Source organism: Ricinus communis, unplaced genomic scaffold (assembly GCF_019578655.1).
Source record: "Ricinus communis isolate WT05 ecotype wild-type unplaced genomic scaffold, ASM1957865v1 Ctg29, whole genome shotgun sequence".
NCBI lineage: Eukaryota > Viridiplantae > Streptophyta > Magnoliopsida > Malpighiales > Euphorbiaceae > Ricinus > Ricinus communis.
In genome coordinates, this window is record NW_025963463.1 from 56,941 (window position 1) to 68,078 (window position 11,138).

Below are 11,138 nucleotides of genomic sequence, written 5' to 3' on the forward strand. Positions count from 1 at the left end.
AAACCAATTTAATCCTTCCTTTAATAGGCAAAATAGTCTTCTAAAGTCGAATATTGAAGTTTGGAAAGGATGGTTCGTGCATGTATGTGTGAAATCAAGTCAGAAAATTGACCCTTGGCAAATAATTCACATTTGCCTATATAAATGTCTCAGCACGACCGTGGTCAAGCCCTTGTTGATAAGCACAGTGGTCAAGCCCATGCTGATCAGCACGAGTGGAGTCCAAGCCGTGCTGGACCTTCGAGTCCCGTAAATTAGGGCTTCTTCTTGGTCCTGCCCTCACCGGTGCTAAGCCACCATGGGCAGTGATGGAGGCCGTGGTGGCCTCAGAAACCATGCTAAAATGGCACTCTTGAGGGTCAAGTGTTGATGGTTCAGCACGGCTAGAGTCCAGGTCGTGCTCAACCTTGAAATGGTAGCCGTTGCTCAATTTTGATGGATTCTGGTTTGTATTTGCACATATTTCCCTCAACTATTGATAATGTCCATCGATAATCACCTGAAACATGAAAGGAAGCAAAATAAAGGTGATTGTGGAATAAAACAAGATAACTATGCACAAAAGTGGAAGTAATTGGCATATAAACATGTATAAAATGATGCACATCAAATCACCCCACACTTAAGCTTTTGCTTGTCCTCAAGCAATCAATAACTCAATACATATACAAGCAACAATCACCCCTCAAAATCCATGCTAAAGTTCACAACTTAACCTTATTCAACATATAAAGAATGAAACTCGAGTAGCAAAATAAATCATACACTTTCAAAGAAGAACTATAGTAATATCATCTCGAAATACAACTTTTATAACAACTCAGCATTAAAGTCCAAGAACCATTGCCTCACAGGAATCTCTCAAATCACTCATAGTGTTTACAGGTAAACAAGAAAATTCCCTGAATGAAGCTGCACAAAACCTGTTTACCATAAGCTCGCTCATAAATCTCATATTTGCTACTAAGAATAAATGAATACCAAAATCAAAGGGTCTTTACAAGGGTTGAAATGTGGCTAAGGTAAAGGTAAGAATATTTGGATAGAAGTGTAAAGTATAATGAAAAATCATATAATTATTTAGAATGAATGCTTCAGGAGCTGAATGCCAAAACAGTAAAAATACTCACTAAGCCTTATTTGAAGTGAAGAATGCTTACAAGAATTAAATCCAAAAGAGCTAAGAGCTAAGAAATAAGTTAGAATTTTTTTTCTTTTTCTTTTTCTTCTTTATTTTTAGTTTTCTTTTTTTTAGCATATATATATTGATGTGCATAGTTTTACATATATTTGCTTGCATATTATTGCGTATGTTCTTAGCAATTACTGTGCTTTTATTCCCAGATCACCCGTGTTTTGTGTTCGTTTGCATTTCAGGAACATTAATAGGACCATCATCGGTGTTTAAGCAATTATAGATCAATACGTGCGAAATGGATGAGAATTCATTAAGATCGGACAAGACCCTGCAGTGCATACATTAAGCACGGCCTAGGTCAAGGTCGTGCTGATCACCACGGCTTGGACTCTGGCCGTGCTCAACCATTGGCTTTTGATTCTTGAAATTGGCACTTGGGCACTGTTTCTGTAGCCACCACGGCCTCCAGCACGACTGTGGTGGCCAACATGGGGAGCAACACGGCCTATGGTGGCCAACACGGGGGCCAACACGACCGTGGTGAAAACCTACTTGGTGAGATCCATAATTTCAGCGCCTGGACTCCGGCCGTGCTGACCAGCACGGTCTTGACCACGGCCACGCTGAAATAAATATATAAGGAAAACAAATTAGTTTTAGGGTTAAGAAGAGGAGGAAGGTGTGAGAGAGCCCTGGCGGCTGGTTCGATTTTGCACAGTGTTAAGTGCGGGAGAGAGTTGCAGGGAGGAAGAACCCTGGAATCGCAAGGTTCCAAGTGCAAAACAGTAGTGGAGCAATTCAAGAGGCAATTTGGGAGATCAATCGTAGTGCGGATCCAGATTTGGAGCTGTTCATCCAATTTGAGAGAAAAGGGTGTACATGTTTCATTTTCATTATTCTTCCATTGTAATTGATTTCCTAGTTGTTTTAAACATGAACATGTTTAGCTAGATTGATTAAATCCATTGGGATTTCTTTACTATGTTGGCTTAATATTATATTGTTGGATTGTTTGAGTTGGTTTTGTATTCTTCTTGCTTTCACTATTAATAAGATAATGCATTATTCATGAGACATTGTGAATTGTGGTGTTTAGATTGCTTTGTGTGATTGAGAAGTCCATTTGGCAATTGGAATTTTGAATAGCAAGAACTAGTTAATATTCACTTAGAGATAAGGATAATTAACTAGCCGGATTAAGAATTAATAAAGCTTAATAGAGGCGGATTAAGAATCAATCGTTAGAAAGAGATTCCAACTTTAGGTTATTAGGTTTAGGAATTCAATTATCTCGAGAGAGAAACTAAATTCGGTTAAGAATTCGTCCATGGGTAGCAAAAATTGGACTCATCAATCCTTTATCTTTTGTTTGATTGCCAACTAGTTTAGGCTCCCTTTGGGTTTTTGCTTTCTTGTCTTGGTTATTTCATTTATCCATTCATTCATGCATCTCCCTTAGAACTTAGCTTGTAGTTAATAGTTAGTTTAGAAATTATTCATCATTCATTTTAGGTTAATATAACAAAGAGAAAAAGAAGTAACTCTAGGCTTTCACTTTCTCGAGGAATACGACCTTGATACTTGCCATTAGTGCTGGACTGCATCGATAGGTACACTGCCTTAGATTGTAGCTAACACAAATAGCAACCATCATATATGCCACAACAGCTTACACAGGGGCTGCATGATTAGTGACATAAACAACGAGAACAGTTATCCAATTTGGATTGAAGGGAGCATCAAAGAATGATTAAATAGATTAAGTGAATTTATAACAAAATTAGGCATTATGATTTCATAAAAGAAGAAGCATAACACATAATTATTATGTATACAGGGTGAAAGAAAAGATAAATGTATAGAATGGTGTATGTGTAGTGTATAGGTGCAGATTATGAAGAAGAGGTTAAGGCTCAAAACTGGCTGACTAATGGAAACAAAGGGTAGGCTTTTGGCAAGATGTAGTGAATTCCTAAGTTGCCCAAATCATCTAATGGTATTCAAAAGTTTATGTAACCTCAACAAGTATTAGAGAACAAGTTATAGAAACAACATTAAGTACAAAGCACACTCAAACAAGAAAAGTCATGAGCACATTTTGCAATGGATGCTCAAATTTTGGTTCAAAAACTCACGTTTGAAATGGCTAAAATTTGCAATTAGTTCCGAGACTTATCAATTGAATCATCACATAAATTGTTTAAGAGATTGACATAATCAAAGTTCAAAGATGAAGGTTGTAAATTTGCAAGGAACTCAAGCAACACCGGTTTAACCCGGCGCTTCTTTTTGGTTCTCGAGTCATTTAGCTGGACTCGGTGATAACTCCCTTCATATGCGGGTTTGACATTTGCTGCGATTTAGCTACCAGGTTATGGGTCCTCAGAATGTCAGCAGTCCTCCAAGCAGCCGCTTTTAGGTACTTCCTTCGAGTGGGCAATGTCCTTTCCCTCACCTCGGTTATCAAGTCTGCTGCTGGAATGATCTGCAGCCCGTTATCCTCATCAATATATGCATAGTTAAGACACTGTGGAAGCTTTTTCCAATCAAGAACCAGCGGTTCCTCAAGTGATGGCCTCAACTTCTGCACACCTATCTTGTCAATCACAGTAAACTCATCAGTATTTCCGGTTAGTTCGTTTGCTAACATAAAATCAAGCTGCTCTAACACTTCCTCATTTAACAGCTCATGCTTTTCTCCCCTTGGCAAAGTGACATGTAAAGGGTCTTCAACTAACACTTCCTGTAATTGTGTCTCAATATCATCGTCAATTACATTAACAGCACACATAGCATTATTATGATCTAAAGACTGGCTTATGGGATTATGCAAGTCAAAGGTGACAGTCTCATCCCCTATCCTAAGTTTTAACTTTCCATCACAAACATCTATCATTGCCCTAGACATTGCAAGAAAATGTCTTCCTAGAATTAAGGGTACACTACTCTCACCGTCCATGTCTAAGATCATAAAATCGACAGGAAATATAGATTTATTTACTTTTACTATTAAATTTTCTACAATATCTCTAGGATAGTTAACAAACCTATCAGCTAATTGTATACTCATCCTAGTAGGTTGGTTTCTGACAGCCCCAATTTTATGAACAGGCTATACGACATTACATTGATTCCAGCCCCTAAATCAGCTAAGGCATCATTGACAGATAAGTTACTTATAACACAAGGAATAGTAAAACTCCCTGGATCATATTGCTTTTCCAGTAACTTGTTCTGGAAAATTGCCGAATATTCCTCGTTTAACGTCATGCATGCCAAGTCTTCAAACTTCCTCTTGTTGCTAAGAATCTCCTTTAAGAACTTCGCATACCAAGGCATCTGCGAAATAACTTCAACAAAAGGTAAATTTATTTGCAGTTGTTTAAAAATATCCAGAAATTTACCAAACTATTGCTTGACTTGTGCCTGCTTTAATATAGCAGGGTACAGGATTTTGGGCTGGTATTCCCTCAATGGAATCTCCTCTGCCTCTTCCTTCTCTAGTTCCTTTGCCTTGGTTGCTTCAACTTCCCTACTTGAATCTACCTATGCATCAGCATTAGTGTTAGAAATAGAAGGACCAGGAACAAATTTACCTAACTGCAACATGATTGTGTTCACATGCTCTCTCGGGTTGGGCTTTGTAGTGCTAGGCAGAGTCCCTAGCTGCCTCTCAGCAAACATCCTAGAAATCTGGCCTATTTAAGTCTCCAAATTCTGAATGGAGGCCTGCTGATTCCTAAGTGCACTATCCGTCTACTAAAATATGTTGTCGATAGAGGATACAAATTCCATCACCAACTCCACGAGATTAGGCTTCTTCTCCTTAGGTGGAGGTAGTTGGTGTGAACCAGCTTGCGGTTGTGGCTATTGCTGATGCAACCTCTAAAACCCTGGTGGTCCCTGGCTGCTGTTATTCCTCCAACTGAAGTGGGATGATTTCACCAACTGGGGTTGTATGTATTGCTGTATGGGTTGTTCTGTTGTATAGGTGCACTACCCATATAGTCTACCTGTTCAATTGTCAGAAAAAACAATAGAAGATGAAGAATTAGAAGGTGAAGCAAACATACTTCCCGCATTACAGTTTGCACCATAGTGCGGCCCACCGCAAAACTTGCAGCTTATCTAGGCTACATGAACCGGCATTTGAAGCTGGTCTAATTTCTTGGTCAGAAGCTCCACTTGAGCTACCAAGGCTCCACTCCCTGCTTGATTGGACGACTCCTAGAGGATTGCCACTAGTAGTTGTTCATGACCATCTCCTCTATCAAATTTTACGCCTGCTCTGCCGTCTTACTGTTCAGGGCCCTACCTACTACGTCTACTATCTGCCTAGTAGCAAGGTTCATACCACTGTAGAAGGTTTGAACCTGCATCCATACTGGTAGTCTGTGGTGCGGGCAACATTGAAGTAAGTCTTTGTACCTCTCCCAAGCATCGTACATGCTCTCGTCATCGAATTGTATAAAAGAAAATATATCATTTCTCAATCTAGCAATTTTAGCAGGAGGAAAGTACTTATATAAAAACTTCTCAGCTAACGATCTCCATGTCGTAATAGTGTTAGCTGGGAGTGACTGCAGCCGTCTTTTCGCTCGGTCCCTTAAAGAAAAAGGAAACAGCCTCAACCGAATGGCATCATCAATTGTTCCAGTTATCTTGAAGGTGTCACAGATCTCCAAGAAGTTGGCGATTTGAGCGTTTGGGTCCTCGCTCGGCAGTCCCCAAATTGTATACTATTTTGGACTATTTGTATCACGTTTGACTATATTTCGAAGTTATTGGCCGCCACTGGTGGTGGCAATATACTCGTCTGTGTCCCCTCAAGAGAAGGTCTAGCAAACTCGTACATTGTCCTGGTTTCCTCCGCAGCCTGGTTGTTGTCTCCCATCCCTGTTGGTCTATTCACAGGGGCTTGAATCTCTATATGTGCCTCCTCTTCTTCTTACATACGCTTCATCAAAAGATGGAGGGATCGCTCTGGTTCAGCAAGAAAGTCTATAGGAGTAGGATTAGAGATCATGGTCATAAACTACCTGAAATAGAAAGGTAGCAACCAAAGAACACAAGAATGAATAAAATAATAAAGAATAAAAAGACAGAAAATAAAAATGGCTAGATTAACACAAACATAGATTCACTGTAGTTCACAGAAAAGTTTCCCCAGCAACGGTGCTAAAAACTTGATAGGCTATTTTTGTAGCTACAATCTAAGGTAATGAATCTATCGATGTAGACTAGCACTAACGGCAAGTATCAAGGTCGTATTCTCGGGAAAGGGTGGTCCTAGAACTACTGCAGTGTCTTATGATATCTAACCCTAATAAGATCGATGAAGTTACTATTCTATGATCAGATGCAAGCAAAGTGATTAACTAAGTGTCAAATAGTTTGAAAGGATTTCGTGAAATAATCAAAGCAAAAAGCAAATCCAAGGGGATCTAAGCTAGTTGGATTTTAGTGAAGGTAGATATTATATTGATTACCAATTGCGATTACCTGTGAGCGAATTCTAAATTGAATTCGATTTCCCTCTAGAGAATATCGAATCCTCTAAACCAAAGAACCTAAACGATGGAATCTCTTCCTAAAGATTGATTTTAGGTTAGCCTTAAGATTAAATCCACCACTATCAAGAGTTGTTAATTCTTAATCCGGCTAGTCAATTACCCTTATCTATAAGTGACCATTAACCAATTCTTACAATTCAAGTTTCCAATTGCCAAATGAACTTCTCAATTACATAAAGCAATCTAAACACCACAACTCACAACGTCTCATGAATAATATGATTTCTTATTAATAATGAAAGCAAGAAGAAACAAGCATTGATTACCAAAGTCTCAGAAACATTAAAAGCAATCCAACAAATAGAAACCCCAATGGGTTCAACAATTCCAACTACTCATGCTAATAAGCAACACAAAGTAAGGAACAAATACAGAAAAGCGATTTGAAAGCATGTACACCCTTCTTCTTCAAGTCAGATGAAAAGCCCTAAATTCCCAAATCTGAATGATGAACCCTAAATTGCCTCTTGAATGCCTCCAAATCGAACCCTAGCAAAATAATTCCCATTTGCCTATATAAATGTCTCAACACGGCCGTGGTCAAGCCCGTGCTGATTAGCACGGGCAGAGTCTAGGCCGTGCTGGACCTCTAAGTCCCACAAATTAGGGCTTCTTCTTGGACGTGTCCTCGCCGGTGTTGAGCCACCACGGGTCATGATGGAGGCCGTGGTGGCCTTGAAAATGTGCTAAAATGGCACTCTTGAGGGTCAAGTGTTGATGGTTCAGCACGGCTAGAGTCCAGGCCGTGCTCAGCCTTGAAATGGTAGCCGTTGCTCAATTTTGATGGATTTTGTTCTGTATTTGCACGTATTTCCCTTAACTACTGATAATGTCCATCGATAATCACCTGAAACATGAAAGGAACCAAAACAAAGGTGATTCTAGAATAAAATAAGATACCTATGCATAAAAATGGAAGTAATTGGGCATATAAACATGTATAAAATGATGCACATTAGCTAGGACGGCGAGGAGTGGTGAACCAGGTAGATTCTACATCAGCATTGGCAGCTCAGGAGGAGCTTTTAGCCAAGAAGATGGACCAGCTCCAGTTGCTAGTCCAAGTAGCATAGCTTGGCTGCCAGTTTTGTGGTGGCCCGCACTACAGTGCAAACTGTAATGTGGGATGTATGTTTGCTTTTTCTTCATCTTCTTCTTCTGCTGACTATGAATAGGTTGATTATATGGGAAATACGCCCAGGCGAATAACTCATACAACAACACTTACAACTCGGGGTGGAGAAACAATCCCAACTTCGGGTGGCAAAATAACAATACCCAGGGTCGACCAGTATTTCAGCGGTTGCACTAGCAACAACCCCAACAGCATACTGTTCTCCCTCAACTACCTCAGAACCAGGAGAAGAAGTCCAATTTAGAGGAGTTGATGACGAAGTTTGTGTCCACTTTAGAGAAAAGGTTTCAGCAGACGGACACAACTCTTAGAAATCAACAGGCCTCCATATAGAATTTGAAGAATTAGATAGGCTAGATTTCTAAGATGCTGGCTGAGAGACAGCCAAGGACGCTCCCTAGCACCACAGAGTCAAACCCGAGGGAGCATGTCAAGGCTGTCACTTTAAGATCAGGTAATTAGTTAGTTAGCTCTTTACCTATGGCTGATGATGATGTTGTTGTGCAGGATGAGCCAGCTAGGAAGATGCTAGAGCCTAAGGTGATAGAGCCTATGAATCGAGGACAAGAAGAAGAATCCTGTGAGAGAATACCAGCTGCCAATTCCATATCTTTCCAGGTTATAGCAGGAAAAGGTTGATCAGCAGTTTGGTAAGTTTTTAGATTTATTTAAGCAGTTGAGGATTAACCTACCTTTTATTGAGGCTATATCGCAGATGCCCAGGTATACAAGATTCTTGAAAGAGATTCTAAGCAACAAAAGGAAGCTGGAGGACTTGGGACTAGTGACACTAAATGAGGAGTGCTCTGCCATTCTTTAAAATAAGCTACCAGTAAAGAGGCAATGATCCATGGAGTTTACTATTCCCTACATAATTGGTGATTTGCATATTAGTGATGCTTTAGCTGATTTAGGAGCTAGCATCAATTTAATGCCTAGTAGTTTGTTTGAAAAATTAAGTTTGAGTGAGCCAAAACCTACTAGGATGAGCGTACAGTTAGTAGATAGGACTGTGAAATTTTCTAGGGGAATAGTTGAAGATGTACTTGTTAAGGTAGACAAGTTTATATTTTTTGTTGATTTTGTTGTTATGGACATGGAAGGTGAGAGTAGCGTCCCTTTAATCCTAGGTAGACCTTTCCTTGCAACATCTAGGGCTATTATAGATGTGTGTGATGGAAAGTTACAGCTTATAGTAGGTGATAAGACTATTACCTTTGACCTTAGTACTTTTGTGAGACATTCACTTGACCATGATGATACTGTATACTATGTGGATGTTTTGGATGATATTGTGGCGTCCGAATTGCATGAGATATTACTTGATGATCCTTTGCAAGTGGCATTACAGGCTGAGGATGAGGAGGAGTTGTCCAACGAGGAGGTATGGAACAACTTGCTTGTTTGCTAGCTAGTGAGCCCAGCAGGTATGCTGACCATTTTATTGATATTGACAGGTCAGGGATGCAGAAATTGAGACTTTGACTTGAGGAGCCATCAGCCCAAGAGTTGAAGGATTTGCCTAAGCACTTGACTTATGCCTATCTGGATGAGGTGGAGAAGCTACCGGTGATCATTGCAACTGATTTGACTCCTGAGAAGAGGGAGATGACTTTAGCCTCTCTCAATAAGTACCCTGAGGGCTTTGCATACAAGACTACAAACATTTCTAGAATCAACCCCAGTTATTGTTTGCATAAGCTCCTGATGGAGTATAGTGATGTGCATCATATTATACATATATATATGCCCAATTCTTTACATTTTTGTGCATAGTTATTTTATTTTATGCCAGAATCACCTGTGTTTTGGTTCCTTTCACATTTCAAGTCATTATCGAGGGACATTATCAGTAATTGAGGGAAATACGTGCAATTATGGACCAGCATCCATCAAATTGAGCAAGGACTAGCATTCCAAGGTTGAGCACGGCCTGGACTCTAACCGTGTTGAACTATCAAATAGTTGACCTTCAAGAGTGCCATTTTGGCACGGTTTCTGAAGCCACCATGGCCTCCACCACGGCTCGTGGTGGCTCCGCACAGGTGAGGGCATGGCTAGGAAGAAGTTGTGAGTTGACCACGGCCGTGCTGAGAGATTTATATAGGCCAAAATGATTTATTGACTTCATTTCATATATACAAGCCTTTTTCTAGACTTCAATACTCTACCTTAGAAGACCATTTCATCTATTGAAGGAAGGATTACATTGGTTTTAACATCAAATTGAAGATCAAGAGGAGATTTGGGAGCATTCAAGAGGCAAATTAGGGTTTATCATTCTGAATTGGAAATTTAGGGTTTTTCATCCAACTTGAAGAAGAAAGGTGTACATGCCTTCAATTTACTTTTCTGAATTTATTCTTTACTTTGTGTTGCTTATTAGTATGAGTAACGAAATTTGTCAAACCCATTGGGGTTCCTATGTTGTTGGATTGATTTTAATGCTTGTGAGGTTTTGATTATCAATGCTTGTCTCTTCTTGCTTTCATTATTAATGAGAAATCACTTTATTCATGAGACGTTGTGAGTTGTAGTATTTATATTGCTTTATGTAATTGAGAAATTCATTTAGTAATTGGAAATTTGAATAGCAAGAACTGGTTAATGATCACTTAGAGATAAGGGTAATTAACTGGTCGGATAAAGAATTAACAAAGCTTAATAAAGGAGGGTTAAAGCTTAATGCTAATTGAATAATCGATTGTTAGGAAGAGATTCCAACTTTAGGTTATTAGGTTTAGGAATTCGGTTATCTCGGGAGGGAGACTGATGGGTGCTACTCGTGTTAGCTACAATCTAAGGCAGTGTACCTATCGATGCAGTCTAGCACTAATGGCGAGTATCAAGGTCGTATTCCTCGGGAAAGTGAAAGCCCAGAGTTACTCCTTTGTTCTTTGTTATATTAACCTAAAATGGATAATGAATAATTTCTAAACTAACTATTAACTACAAGCTAAGTTCCGAGGGAGATGCAAGAGTAATTGATAAATGAAATAATCAAGACAAGAAGACAAACTCAAAGGGAATCTAAACTAGTTGGCAACCGAACAAAAGATAAAGGATCGGTGAGTCTAATTATGCTACCCGTGGATGAATTCTTAACCGAATTTGGTTTCTCTCTCGAGATAACCGAATTCCTAAACCTAATAACCTAAAGTTGGAATCTCTTCCTAACGATTGATTCTGAAATTAGCATTAAACTTTAATCCGCCTCTATTAAGCTTTGTTAATTCTTAATCCGGGTAGTTAATTATCCTTATCTCTAAGTGATTATTAACCAGTTCTTGTT

The 11,138-nt window shown here is 39.3% G+C and overlaps 1 non-coding gene across 1 annotated transcript; it reads left to right on the plus strand.

The window, feature by feature from the left end:
- The first annotated feature begins 5,527 nt into the window (after window positions 1-5,527).
- On the plus strand, window positions 5,528-5,634 carry LOC112534539. The gene has a single exon (XR_003078834.2). It is a non-coding gene; the product is annotated as a small nucleolar RNA R71 (small nucleolar RNA).
- Window positions 5,635-11,138: the final 5,504 nt, after the last annotated feature.